Raw genomic sequence first — 15,972 nt, forward strand, 5'->3', positions numbered from 1 at the left:
GTAGTACCTGAAGATGCAATTCCAGTAAGTAACACTATCTTTGCTTATAGCATGCCATCATTTTTTTTAATTTAAATATTATGTACGGATTTTATAATAATCGAAAGATTATTTAGAAAATCGTGTCATGGTTCTGTTTAGGAGAATTTTTCTAAATAATTTTTCAATTACTGGAAAATGTGTATGTATTATCTAATTTAAAAGATATTATGGCATGCTACAAGCTACTTAATATTGCCTCAATAGAACTGCGCCTGAACATATGTATGTCTACTTATAGTGATAGTTAAGAGTGAAATATGCTACTGTGTATTACCTACACCTACCTTTTCAATATCTAGAAAGTGAAAATAGTCTTCAACAAGGGGTTAAAATAGGCAAAATATTCTAATTGCAAAGTGCTGCATCCATTACCAAAAATTTGTTGCTGTTTAATAGTCCCCCTTAAAAAGGTGACGCCATGTTTCTGGAGATTTGAAAACAGTAAGAAACATAATTAAGAGACACTCGGCTCACTTGGCTCAGACCCTCCCTTCTCACGCGTCTAGTCGACAATTTGCTAAACCTACTCTAACGTGTCCGTGGGGAGACAAACGTCGTTTGTATCGGGCTGCTTCGCGCCACCCTACACGCCACCGACTGATCTGCATAATTCGAGGCTGGCAGCGTCCTTACAGTCACCCTCCGCACTAACGAGACTACCGTCAGAGGGATGTTTCTGCAATTCACCTTCATCCAGCGTGTTCCGCCAGCCGACACTCGATTATCTTTGCACTGTCGAGGCATTCACTGCAACTGGTGGGTAAAACGGAAGATATGGCCGTGGCATGATTTGCAAGAGCCGCACAGAGTTTAAACGCCCCGTGATCCGTGGCTGGAAAAGAAGCAGGGTCGAACAAAAGGCATCGGTTATTAATCTATGTCAAAGTGTCTCTCCGAGCTTCGACGGCCGCTCGACGCCGGTTTCCTGCTCGGCCTGCGCGCAGGACCGATTGTAACCGAGCAAATATGAACTGGTGGGACGCTGGGTGGAAACAGGCATGAGTTAACGAAGTGCCTTTACCTCGTGAGAAACGTCGTAATCGAGAGGCAAAGAGAACTCTGGTAGAAATGTGAAATGTTAGTACATACACCTACGTTAACTAGGTGAATCCTTTTGAAGCAATATTTACTCTTCCAATGCACTGAGCACGAGGGTGGCCATAACACTGATTTCATTCAAGTGAGTTAATTTATGCGATGAAAAGTGGAATGTAATTTTTATGTGAAGCGAGACTCCAGCATCCACGCATTCGTAACTCATACAAGCATTCATTTACAGTGCTCGTTCCATTAGCAAATAATTACTACCTCCCCAAGGTAAGTTCTTCGTCACAGACCATTCATTAATTCCAGCGTCACTACAAACGGATCTAGACTGAAAAGAAAAGACAGACCCTCCGCGTCGCAAAAACACTATATTCGAAAGTCTGGAGGAACCGAAGTTCCCGTTCGTTAAGGATTAAACGCTCTCTACGTTCGCTGAAAGGAGATCCCTTGACCCGAAACAGGCGGGAGCCCCTTTGCCCAGGGTAGGTCTCTCAGCTCTTGCAACAAATCGACCGTCCCGCCCGTGGAAGTCCCTCCGAAGAAGTCGATAATGAACTAAATGAGAGTCCTTCGGAACTTGGGCCATTTGTAATGGCGAATTATCCGTCCTGAGTTACTGCAAGTCATAGTTTCTAAAGAGCGCGAATATCCGTCCGCTTTCATTATGCCAGGGCAATGCGCGACTACTCCCGTTCTCGAAGAAGAGTGGCTGAAGGGGGGAGAAGAGAGAAAGAGAAAAACAGAAAGAGAGAGAGAGGAGCGGCTGAGAAGTTTATGAATTTCGCGAGAGCTCGCCCCCATTCTGATGCTTCTCCTCGTTATGACGTCCAGAGGACGGGGGCAGTCGCATTGAGAACGCGGCGGAAATCTAGCGCCGCGAGTAATTTCCACCGCGCTCGCAATGAAACGATCTACGTGAGATGAAAGTAATCAGGATCGAGGACAGTTGCCCCCGTGGCCGCTCGGTTTTTCTCCGCTCCCGTCGCCGCTGCGCAGACGTCGATTAATGACTTCATTTGCGACACTATGGTCACTATTCGCGTTCCTCTTCGGCTGGTTGCTGTTCATGGAAACGGAGACCTGTGTGTGTACGTGCGAACGATCTAGAGGAATTAATGTCGTTGGGAGTCGTAGGGAATAGTGTAAGTGTAGAATTCAAGTATTGCTGCTAATCATCTGCTTCGTGACAATGGAATGTACAGGGTGGTCGATGGCAGGTGTCAGAGATTTTAGGGAGTGATTTGACATGTTGAAATAGAAAGGAAATCAAGAACGACGAAATTGCGTTTTCAGCCTGCGTTTCAGAGTTATTAATTGTTGAGTCTCAGAGCTTATTTTAATGACTTGACTGTGTCTGACTTGGGGCTTATTCTACTGACTACTACTGTGTCTGATCTAGCTAGGGCACTTCGGTAGTAGAATAAGTTCCAAGTCAGACATTCCTCCCGCGAACTTCAGGCGTGTTCTCAACAATCAATAACTCTGAAATGAAGCCTTAAACGCATTCTCGGCTTTTTTAATGTGCAGAATCACTCCTTAAGATTTCTGACACCTGACGTGAGTATCCTGTATTGAAATATATGCAGGATATCTCTGTAGTAAAAATTAATATAGTAATTAATGTAGTAATCGTGTACTCGAATGAAAACTACTTCAACCTTATCGCTTGAATCGAAAACCAAAAGACCATCGACTACAAATTTATTCGTTACAGAAACTTAGCTGTCTGCACGATATCATGTGCTTGTTTCAAGCCCTACCGCTAAAGCAGCCAATAATGAAACAACCATGACATTACATACGTGTTTCGCAGGAAGCAGAGAGTCCGTAGGAAATGTGGTCAGCTGCAGCAAACCTTTAATTGCTTTCGGCGTATCCATCGTCACGCGTGCTTCCTTTTGGTGCCGTTGCAGGACGTCCAGCGTGCACCCATAACTCCTTTCGCCATGTGCCCTCTTATATCATGTAACTTTATTCCGCGAGCATGCGGCGGCACGGTTTATCATTCGACGTGAATCCCGATGTAGCGGTCGCTGTGTCGATAACGATGCCCGAGGTGAAAAGAAGAGTCAAAACCGAGTCGACGAGGTACTCTCGAAGCCTGTTCATTGCCAGAACGCACGAAATCGAAGTCATTTGTCGGACAGGGTAAGTAATATTCAACGTGTCCAACGAGTATCCTGTCGGTGGCCTCGTCTTCCTCGTTTGCTTTGGCGATGGGATTAGAAACGCAGCCCGACTGGATCCTGCTCATTAGACGAACAAGATAATTAATATCAGTCTCAGCGCAGGTGATCCTTATCTTGTTTCTATCGCTCCTTGCAGGTGGGTATTTAGTAAATTTTATAAGAGGATACTTGGACGGTCGTCGTTGAGCTACAAAGTGAACTTATACACAGCCGCGGAGCGCGACCAGTAACTTTGTTCCAACTCTACGGGAATCCTGTTCTGACGAACCTGTTTTCATGGCAGGCGTAAGATTTACATCTTCAAAGAATCAGTCTTCTCGAGAGTCCTTCTCGCGAACCATTCTATTCTCTTTCCCTCTATTTGTGAGCTCACATTAATTCTTTTCGAAAAGATAGTTTCCTTCTGCTGTGCTGAAATATCAGCAGTCTAGTTTAGGAACAGAATCGTATACAAATTAAGCAGCATAGTATTTCAACAAAGAATATTCTAATTGGAAAAGAATGAAATCTCAGACGAAAAGGAAGAAAATGTTACTCACAGATATGTGGTGTATTTTAATAGCAATGACAATATATCGATTCTTGCTATCTAACTCTCTAAGAAACACAGAAAAATCTATTCACTCCGTCGAATAATTCTTCCAGCGCGCTTCCAGAAGATAGCCTCCCCAAGTATCGACTTTCTCGTGGCTCCGCGCAAGGCGGCTGACGTGGCTGCAGTCTCGCCAACAAATTCGGCTTTTTATAATGCACGCGTTGACCTCAAGCTAGGGATCACACACGGAAGTTCCCTCGTTTCCTCGCGTCGACTACCAGCGAATTTACTCGCGACGCAGAACACTACGTAGTCAACGATAGATCCGCCGCGTCGTCTACTCTGGAGAGTGCATAAACTTTTTCCTTTCTAACTTATTTCTCACTCTCGACAGCGGAGGATAAGGGTAATCTTGTAGCTCTTCCTGTTTCGAGTAGTTTCCAGTTGCTGCCTGGGTACCGCGATTTTTCTGGCCAGGCGCGTCAAAATTAACTTAAAGAGAAATTCTGTTACAGAAGCTTTAATCCATAAAACAGGGATTAAATACGAAAAAGTATTTTTTGTACACCAGGAAAAATATAAAAAATTACCAGCAGAGTCTTCAATTATTCTTCTGTTCTGTTTCATTTAAGACCTTGGCAACTACCTCTGGAAAAAAGTGTTCTCTCAAATGCAAGAACACGAAGTTACTTAAAGATATCATAATTTTTGAAAATGTAAAATACTACTGTACCAAGCTTATCTAATTTCCCCTTCCTTTTTATATTCATGCAATAGCACTTTACAGTCCAAAAATTAGAATATTTTGAAGTAACTTCACATTACTGCGTTTGTCTAAAAGCCTTTTACCAGAGATAGTACTAGCTATGTACGTCCACAACATCCACCACTGTTTTCCAATGGATTAAAATCGCCAAGGACTCTCTCGAGTATGCTCGAAGGTGCTTTGAACTGTACTTGGTACGTCACTAAGACTTCGTTCGCGACAACCCCCGCTGAGGGTCGCAGCGTTAAGGCGGTAGCGTGACTCCTTTTCTCCTTCCCACTGTCCTCGGTATTCGCTCGGTTTGCGGGGAGAAACAAAAGTGTCTTGCGGTCTGCTCGGGTTCCGTGACGACGCGCAGGGCCGCGAGGCTGCAGGACCACCCGATGCGCCAGGCATCTGAATTAATTATTTGTTTTAATATAAAATCCGCGGGGTGTGATTTAGTTGGCCGCCACGGGGCCAAGTAGTCGGGCCGAGGGCATAAACAAGTCCGGGTCCTGGGCATCTGCACGCTAAAAACAGCCGAGCACGCGGTTACACGCGAAGGCTGTTCGCCCCTTGGGTTAATGAGTCATCGATACCGGTTCGATGGACGAGCTGATCTGCGAGAAAGAGGTTTCGTCAGGTGGGAAAGTATTTGTGACTCAGAGAAAAGGTATCCAGGATAAATTTCTATTATAGGAGGTTTTTTTTTGGTGTGATGTATGTTGAAGTTTTGTTAACAGTTTCAAATGTGTGAATCTTGAGAAAACTGAAGAGGATGTTTACTGTTCGATAGGAATGAAGTAGTTGGAAGGATAAAAATATGCAGGGAAGGAAGAGAAGTGTTGCGGTTTAGTACTGAATCTGCTGAAGAAGGGCTTGTCACTAATAAGGTTACTCAACGATCCATGACTTAACAGGGAAGGTCGTAACCAGGATGGGCACTTTTTAGACTTAGCGTATGGGGATAGGTGAGTGTGTATAAATAAATCCTATGTTAAGACAAAAAGTAGAAGATATCTAAAAGGGGAACTGTGATTAAACGATGTATTTAATAAATAATGGAAATTTCTTCCATTATTTATCTTCGTTTCATATCCACTGTTGTACACACTGTTTTAGTTCTTAAATTGAAGTTCGGTTAAAAAAAGTTTTTATGGGCTCCCGTAAGGAACCATTATTATAACGTAAATTTAATTAACAGAGGCCTAAAGTCGTAAACGAAGCAATGCTTAAAATGCACTTGCATCAGTGAAATCTTTAGCTCGTTCGAATTATCGAAATGCTGATTGTCGTGTGGTGAAAAATTAATTATGGCAGACAGGGTCGGTGATCAGGTACATCGTCGGGCTTAACTAGACGGGATCGTAAGGTTTATAACTGAAAGCGTATAAATTCATCCCTATCGTACGATCAAATGTTAAAATTGAGCATAAATAAACGGGAAATTACTTCACCAGCTGTCTCGAGCAACGCGTTAAAAGGTGGCCGTAAATCTCTCGTGCACTGTCAATAAGGTAATTAGCATAAGAAGCGCGGACTTTTATTCGCGGACGAAACATCGATTAATACCTACCAGACATTTTTATATTAATGAATATTAATCGCTCGTACCTGTGATGCTCGTCATAGATAGCTCGATATCCACTAATTACAGTAGAACCCCATATATTGGAACACGTCGGGAGACAAGACCACTTTGATAACGACTGCATTCGAATAATGCTGGTTCATCGATCCCTCTCTACACTAGGGACTTCTCGTTTTGCAAATATCAAGTACCAATATTCAGTGATACGAAACTGGGGAATGCAAATAGTGTAACACAGAGACTATAATTTTTACTAAATAAGCGATATAACTGGGCACTCATTACTACATAGTTAAATACTCTCATAACTTGTTTAAGTCAAGTTAAGAATTTTATTTGATCGAATAAAAATTTCCTTCAAATTCCTTAGCAGTCTGCGTTTATACTAAGCAAGGTGAAGATCGAGTATAATATTCTCGTGGAAGTCACCTGAAATGAGGGGAGGGCCTAAAATCAGCGTCGACCTCGGCTCGGGAAGCTCGTTAACGGAGGGAAGGTCGCGTGTAGAAGAGAGTAGCGTTTAGAGGTATTGGCCAGCATCAGGAGGTCGGCAGCCCACTAATCACCGTTAATGTTAATATTATGCAGCGACCACAATGCTCTACGTGGAACCTCGATAAACCACGGAGGAATCTCGGGGAGATGCATGCACCTCTCTCATGCGATTCTCTTGTCGAGCCTGCGATACCATTCTTCCTCTGCAACCTTTACACGAGTAGTCATTCTTCGACACTTCCGCGTTCGAACCCCTCGAAAACGACGAACAATTTGCGAAACTACAGACTTCGCTGTCCCATCCAACAAAGAACTCAAGCTGCATCAAATCTAAAAGACTAATCCGTCCCAAAAAAATGTTTAAATTGAATCCTTCCCTGGAGGATAAAGAAAGCAATTCCCGAAGAGGGTCATCAATCATGCTCAAAGCATCCAATATACTTTAATAAACATACTTACCTATAAGAAAACGTGGCCGCGTAATAAGCTAAACAGCAGCGGGTAATGTAATGCTTTCTAGTACAGTCAGCTCTTTGTATGATCAATTTACTCCGCGACGGTCTCTAACGCGGCGTTGAGGAGCTCGCGATGGGAAAGAGTAACGGTAAACGTCGACGACTCTAGGTTCCAAATGCAATTAAAGGCACCGTCCCGTGGCGTTGAAGCGTAAAAACGCAGTTCAGCCATATTAATCAGCCGAACGGTGTAATTAATGTTATCGCGTCTCAGCCAAGCGTTCGCTATTATTAGCTTTTAGACAGGAATCGCGTGACAGGGCGCGATAACTCGGCGAGCAGCGGCGTTGTCAATGGTCCTGGTCGCGGCGAGGACGTGTTTCTAATTGCCCACCCGCGGACGTCCTAGGACGTCCCTGACGAAACAGCGACTGGGTGACGTCCTGGAGAAGCTGATAGGCAAACTTTCGAAGATGAAGTGGCGCATTGCCGCGCGGACACGAGAGTATCGTCGAGGAATCGATGCATGTATTCAATTTACTGTCAGTGCCCATCCATTAACGTTCAACCGCGCGCCGCCTGATTACCAGGGACGTGGAAATAAATGGTAATCTCGCTGGGGTATTAATTTTTCCCCGTTTAACCCCCCTCTCGCCCCACCCCGATTTCGTGGACGAAGATGGCCGCGTAAGCGATGCTAAATTTCCTGGATTACGGAACCCGCAAGCTGATCTATGAACTCTGGAGATGTAACCTATTCTTTCCGCAGGCAACCGCTGCATGCTGTTGCGATGGGGAGAATGACTTTGCTGGCTGGAGTTGAATGTATTTGTGAATATGCAGGTGGTATGAGGATCTCGTCGACGTTATCTCGAAGACTATATGAATTTCTTCATAGTTTTTTAAGGGAAGATACTTTTCTTTGGATTTGCAGGAATGAATGTTCATGCAATGTTGCGATACAAGTGGATATACGAATTCGAGTTTCTGAATTGAGAGTTCCAATGGCCGCTACTTTGCAACGGAGGGAAGAATCGAAGTTGAAGTACGCAGAATAGGGCGAAAGAAAGCTGAGGATAATTTCAGAGTAACTATTACGAAAAACACTCTGAGAGTGTCTTCCTTTATAAGAAAACGACAAGAAAGCTGCATAGTAGCGAATGAACCCGCACTCGAGTTACATTGTGCCATTCCCCGAGACAGGGAAGTCTCAACCGGAGCTCATACGCGAAAATAACAAGAAAACAGCGTTTGAAAAGTGAAAACGTTTATCCTGCATAATGGTTTCGCGTTTAATTGATGGTTTCGCGTGGCGCGGGTGTCCGCGGCGGGAGGATCCCGCGACAAGTGGAACAATAATCAGCCTTTATTGCGTGTCGCTGGTTACTGAGCGCCTCCATCCACCGCGAGATCGCATTATGACGTTCCATCGTGGCCCGATGAATAACGACGTCCCGCTCCCGTTGCCTCATTCTCTCTTCTCAGATCGCGCGAGGAGTCGCGCGAGGAGTCGCCCGCGTCAGGCACCTTTTCTGTCCTGGTCAAAGGAGAAAGGAGAAAGGGAAGAAAAAGGAGGCCTCCGCTCGAGTTGCCGTCGCCATCGTCGTCGTCGTCGTCGGAAGCTGAGAGAACCGACGGACCTCAGTCTCCGTGGTACTTATCTTCCCCTCGCAATCGGTGCAATATATTCAGGGTGCAAAGGAAGCGTCGTTGTCGTTAGGTGAATGGACGTTTTCACTTAAAGTCGCGTTCACTCGCTGGACAAAGGGATCATTACCCGGGGGTAAAGAAAGGCGCTGCACGCCGTGGCGGACACTTAAATACGCGGAATTCACGCCCCGATCACGTGAATACGGAAGAACGGTGACAAAGCCGCCTGCGACGAGGCTCGATGCCCACGGAGACGTCGTCGCCAATTAAGGTAGCCCAATTCCGAAATTCCTCTACGCGATCTGCCTCTTCAGCCTCCTTTTATTCCCTTTCAGACGCGGATAATCCGTTTACAGTCGTGTGACTGACCGAACGAGTGTGCTGCTTTGTCATTGCGCCGCGTTAATTAAGACACTCTTCGAACTCGCTTCGACAACCTCCCTCCCGTGGTATCCATGGAAATGTAGAAAATAGATAGAATCTACATTGACTCTACTCCATTCCCTTAATGAGAGGCAATTTATGGTTCCTGTTGCGGATGGTTGCTACTTGTCCTTTTCTTGGGAGGTGCCTGCTTGGCAAGAAATTGGTAACTTGCTCTCAAATTAATTAGAATTGTGGTACTGTGGATACACTTATCATTTTTTTAAGTAACTGGAAACAACTCCTTTTATTGCTCGTTACCTTTAAGCTGCTACTGACTTCCTGTACGGTACACGTACTTTTGAAACAGTGAAACGTATCACCGTGGAGAACTCACAATCAGTAGAAAGGGAACGTGGATGACAGACACACTTCAGTTTGTATGTAGCTATGTCACAGTGGTGGCTAAGCTTGTCTTCTTTAAGAGCATCGATTTTCAACAGCATACATATGTGTACTCAAGATTATCTTATCTAATAGGATAACCCATTAGCTCACAAGCATTAATAAGCTGAAATTATTAAATTAGAAAATTCTAATTTTTTTCTCTCCCTTCCGCGATACCATCTCACTTGCGTTGCCACACAGTTTCCAAAGACAGCAGCGTCGAAAGCAAAGCGTTATCGCGCTCGAGCAGACAAATCGTCAGGAATTCCGTTCTCCCGTGACCTCATAAGACTCGAGTTTACCACGGTGCCAGCGACGTTATCTCTGTCAGTTCTCGCGCGTATTAGCTTGGCAGCCTGTCTTCTCGACCAGGAAACAGGGAGACCGATTCGACGTGTTTACGCGGCGGCTCTGGTCATGCAGGAGGAAAAAGAAAATTAATTAACACCCTCTCGGCACGATAAGCTGCTTAGCCCCGATAGCATTAGCTGGCGTGGCCACTCCGACGCGTTAATAGATGCAGTCGTCGCCGCGAAACTGGCACGAATACCACTCGTTAAGAGTAAGTAAACGCCTCTGGAGTGGCTCTATTAATAGGATTCCAAGCTTATAAGCCGGAACGCTTTTTTCCCGTGGCCAGATAGCGGCAACACGGTATCGCTCGCCTCCGCCGCGCTCTCGAAACGCGCGTCCATCCAGAAGCCGATCTCGTCGCGAGATAATCGCTGGGAGATCGTCCCGCGGCGCCGAGAGGGGCGGCTCGAACGCAGTCAAATGCTGTCGACGACCAGGTTCCTCTGGATCGGCTCTGACCTACCGATGTTCGGCGCAGGAATCGACTATCACGTTTAATCGCGCTCGCGGATTTCTTATCCTGTCTGCTCCTTATCGCGTTCCATTTTCTACTATCTCGTATTCAAGTGACGACTAGAGTTATACCGCGCTGCGCTGGTCGATAAGAGCTCTTCGAACAACGCTCCGAGTGAATGGAATGGGGTCGAAGCTGTAGGCACTGTGTTCTTGGGAGGCTGGCTTTGACCTAATGAACTGGGATTCTATTTTGAGTACAATGCATGGGTATTATGGAACAGGGTGTGTGGAATGATGGGCGCAGGTTTCAATGTGGCTATATTTAGTGTTAAGGAATTGAGTTTCGTCTCAGGAAGTCTGTACTAGGGAAAGTGGTATGCGAATGTGAATTGCTTGTTATTTGGGGGTGTTCAAGATTCACGTTTCCCAATATTGTAGGTAGAAAATTTCACGGCGATAAGCGTAACCCTCCATCTTAGAAGCTTTCTCCGATATGAGTTCTGCGGGTACTAGTTCTCCATCATTTTGACACATCGATTAAAAATTTTTGCCACTTTTCCTTCCAGCAGCAAGCATATAGCATGAATACTTGAATCAACATACACCTTCTACTCAGTGCAATGTATAGATCTCGCTTTCAAGTAACTCATGAAGGGACAAACGTCGAGGGGAGTTAATAGGAGAATTCGATTTTCCCCAGGTATCTATCAGGATCTTTGGATAAATCGTGGTTGGCGGAGGTAGGGATCGCGACAGAAACGGCCGTTAATTCACGTTTCCGTGGCGCAAACATTATGCGGATAACGAAGGACTATTAATAGAGGCTGGTGCATGCCGAGAAGGCGAGTGTCTCTCTTTCAGAACCAGCCTGCACCGTGGCCGTGTCTCGCTACCACATATTTGCACGTACTTGCCGCACAGATAGGTACCTGGCGGGTCTGGTAATTGCGCTGCTGGCTTAAAATAATGAAAATCTATTAGTCGGTAGCGCTCTCGCAGCAGCAGTGCCACTCGCTCCCCGAGCCTGCAACCGTATAACGAGACAGTGCAATGGGAAGTGGTCCAGCCTGTTCCGTTTCGCCTTAATCGCGCGTCCACCAAATTGTTGCTGCTGTCCACTGCCATTTACGCGTATAACAAACAAGATTGGATATCTTCTACCTCATCCTAATTCTATCTCAGAATTTTTTCATTACTATATCTGACTACTATTTCCTTTCTATCTATGGTTGCAAGGCGAAACAGCGAGAAATTGACACACGAATTCTCGAACCACAATCCTGCACTCTACACTTTGAATTCTTGGAAAACCATATTTCCCACTTCACACAGATCAATGTGTCGACAATAAGAAGTACATAAGGATCACTATGTCTTCAATCTCTTCTTTAGGGTCTTCTAATAACTTCAGACCAAACATTCAAAAAATCCATTTATACACAGAAGATATGATACAAGTGCTTCTATAAGGAAGAAACAATCTCACAATCAGACCAGGTTTAGCCAGGGCTCTTATGAAGCTCGTAGCAAGGATTCCCGAGCCCAGCACATGGAACGGTACGAAGAAACGGTGTCCCGTAGGAATGCGCGGACAAAGGAGGAAGAGTCGGTGCAGAGCGTCGTCGGGACGACGCTGTCGACGATAGCGGTGGTTGCATCGAGGAATCGAGCGAGCAGCCTCGGCTGGCGGCTGGTCGGTCGGTCGGGGTCGCTGACTCGAACGGTCGCCGATCCGTCAGTCGATTACTCCGGGGATCTTACGTGAACATGGAAACAGGTTCTTGGAATCCGGTTCTCGATTCTACATACGACTCTAATCAACGCGGCTAGATTGCTGCATCGTATACGCTGCGCGGCGCGCCGCGGCGGCCTGCTACGCCGCGCGCGTTGCTTCGTTATTCCCCTTCGGTGGAGCGTTCGTTTGTTCGACTCGCGTCGCTCGCCCGCCCGCTCCGTCCCGCTTTAGGCAGGCCGCGGATGCAGACGCAGGCGGTGCAGGCGACGCAGCGTAGGAAACGCAGGCCGTTCTTGAGAAAGAGAGCGCGAATAAGTGGAAGGAAAGTTAGCACTGTGCAAGCATATTGTTGCGATTTTGGGGAGTCGCTGGCGGCTACCCGCGCGCACCGAGAGCTCGCGACTGTCGCGACGTATTGAATATTGAACAGGGTACTATAGGACTTTATTTGCAATTGCAAGTTATGTGCAATTGCCGAGCACGAGTACAAAAAATATTATACATACTAGCGAAAAGTCACAAGTACACAATTACAAATGATGGAACGCTATCAGTATGTGTTTCATCGGTGTAATGATCACGCGATAACGATCATATGATCACAACAGGATCATCCGTCAAAATATCGCTTGGGTGCATCAAGCCTAAATCGATCCTCAGGACGTCTGCTTAGACCCTCTTCTCATTCTTCGTTGCGAGCACAGCAGGCAGTGACCATATGCCCAGTGCTCGCAAGAATATAACGCTGCGTCTGCGCCCCAATGTGCAACGTGCCCTGCAAAGTCGAGCCAGAGGCGAACCGGTTGCTCAGTTTTGTGCTGAAACGCCAACAATGTTGGCCAGCCTGTGTCCCCGTGGCACCCGGAATACGACTGGATCCAGGGGACCCTGGCGATTTTATGCGGCCGATCCGCCGCCACGGTAGCCACCAATTATCGTTAATTGAGATCCCGAAACGCGACGCTCGCCGAGCCAGCTGCCGCGACGGAAACGACCCTCCGTGGTAGAAACGGCCGACCAAGTCCTCCTGTGTGGCATCGTAAACGCTAATTTATATCAATCATAGCCACTGCCTACGAAGCTCTCGCTGTGGGACGAGATCGCTCGCGGCTCTTTCGCTCCAACTTCTGCATCGTTATTTCGTTATTGATGGGAACGTTACGAGGTTCTTTTTTTTTTAATTTCCTTCTTGGCAGACTTTGGGGACATTGTACTGGTAATTCGTAGTCGCTGCACGTTTACCGCTATACATGCCTTTTTTTATTGGGGTTTCACGCTGTTGCCAGACAAGATAGTGGTGCTACAAATTGCAATACTTGTTGGAATTGAGAGACTGAAATATGGAGTTTGGAAAGTGAAATAAGAGTTTGATAGTGACGCTCGGTAGGGTGAAGATATTGCTTGGGATAAAGCAGGTGATACCTACTTGACGAACTTTCTTATGCACTAGGTAAAAGTAACATTTATCAACTTCTCTTGACCATAACTCGAACCGTATCATGACTAATTATGATCGCGATTATGGGCTGGTTTTACGGTTCTGCGGTATAACTAAGTGACCACTGATAAGATATCTACCAAATGGAGCCAGACAGTGCAGGACCTCTGCTTAAATTATTTCCTGTATTCTTCAACCTCACCGGAAGTTACTTTGCGTGTCTAATTTTTAATTTACGAGTATCTAAACCACAAATAATGGGCAATAATAAATGTATTCATACCTCGTTTGTTAACCCTTCATGGTAATCTGGGTTGCAGGCGGTACAAGTAAATGAACACTCATGCACTTCATCCCAAATATATATTATTATCAAAAGAAGTTTTAATAAACGATTGCATAATATAGTAGAGACTTTGACAGTTCTTGAACTTTTATAAATCTTCTCAAAGGTAAGAAACAGTGAGAAAATTAGGTTTGCACACGAGCCACCCAATTTCTCCTTCTAGAGTAAACTAAGTAGACTTACCTATAAAGGCTTAAGTGAACAATGACCAAAATTGCATACAACTGATGTAGCTGATCGACAACACTCTGTCCTCTTTATCTTCGCAAATTTGGTATCGCCATTCGTTAGCTAATCGAATAGAGACGCGTAGCAATTCGAAGAAGGAAAAAGCAGCGTAATGATCAGCTTATCGGTGTCAATGAGATGCGCGAGGACCAGAGTCCTGGCCCAAGGTTGCCCACCTGCCACGTTATCTATTCCCTGCGATCCACCGTGCGTTCAAGCAGTCCACACCCCTGCACGAGCACTGTCACAGCTTCTCGATCCTGCACTTCGAGCCGTCGCTTCGAATGAAGACATCCTGTCGGATAACGTCGCGGAATCTAAGCTGAACTGCTCCACGTTGCTTTCTTGCATTCCGGAAGTCCTCGGTTCGCGACACGGCCGGAGCCAATGGGAATGCTGGCCAATTAAAATTACTCGACGTGCTGTCACTGAGAGCAAGAAAGTATGACACTGGAACCAGTGATAAGATCGCTTGAAACGCTTAACACTTAGCTCTAGATTGCTCTCAGAACTTTCGTGATACACTTACGTTTGAGCTTTTGTTGCAGGTGCAAGACTTCTGGTGATATTATATTCAATGCAAAGGTGTAAGTCAACACTTGAAATTGAGACGTGTATCTAGTACTGACTACACGACTTTTGAGACAAATCGTGAAGCGTTTATTTTTGGAAGAATTATTATTTCCACTGTTTTTTAATTTTAATTTAATTTAAGGAACCTGAAGGAAGTATCACGGTTCCTGGCCACCTAGATGTCGACAGTTCTTCGATTTAATAGTCAGAGAAATTCTGGGGATTCAGTAGTGATCCAATAGGATATGGAAGAGGCAAAGCCAGCAAGAAGACCAATTAAATTTCGCCTACCACGAAATCCCCGTTAAAGAAGCTACTTATTTAGGGGGCCCCTCGAGAATAATGTACTGCATTCCAAATGAGGAGATTTACACAATCCACGTCGGAGTGGCTTCGAAACTCAGACCCTCCGCTGAAGCAACAAGTCTTTTTGCGGGGAACTGTTCCAATGATCTTTCTTTCGATGTAACTTTTTCTGAGCGGCGATTCACCGTGCTGGCAATTAGGAAGCCCTGATTTCCGAATTACGAGGACCAGGTGTTTTTACAGGCCCGCAATGGCGGCCGTGGCAGGAGCCGAACGATTGTCTGCGACGATCTCTGGATGGAAAATTTCCTCGATTCGAATTAAAGTGGCATTAAGCGGTCAGCGTTGTTTCTCGATATCGTTGCTTCGAGCGCGCCAGGGAAACAGGTTTGAGTATTAAGCATTTTAAAATTACGCAGCCAGCGGGAAGTGGATTACGATTATCGTGGAGCGCAAGTATGTTAACGGCTTCGGGATGCCAACTCTGCTCAAAGATCCTCTTCATTTAGTCTCTGTTGGAAGTTGGGAACGAGTTGGGGATGATAAAAAAGATATTGCAGTCGCATAGATATTGTCTTCGCGGTGATGACAAAGTGCATATTGCCGAGACTCACCTTCGGTTAAGGAAGAATTCTTCGGCGTAAAAATATCGACGAGCCATGATCGCCAGTAGAGATATATACACGTGTGGGCAAGGAGGGCACGTGATGCATCATCGCAGAAACTGCATCAGCGTACGTGCCAGCAGGTGTTGCCAGTTTGCAGCAATTTCGCGAACCTGGTTGCGATCCTGAAACGCAAATAACCAGTAACGTTCGAACAAGCATTGATTGCGATAAGTACGTTCGCAGCGGTTCGAAATCTGTTCGAGGAACCTGCAATCCCGACGATTGCGAGACGTACTGTCGTCTACCTTACGACTTCGCATCAGCCTCGATGGATACTAAAGGACTGGCATAAAAACATAATGGAAA

The sequence above is a fragment of the Calliopsis andreniformis genome, chromosome 3 (assembly GCF_051401765.1).
Source record: "Calliopsis andreniformis isolate RMS-2024a chromosome 3, iyCalAndr_principal, whole genome shotgun sequence".
Classification (NCBI taxonomy): Eukaryota; Metazoa; Arthropoda; class Insecta; order Hymenoptera; family Andrenidae; genus Calliopsis; species Calliopsis andreniformis.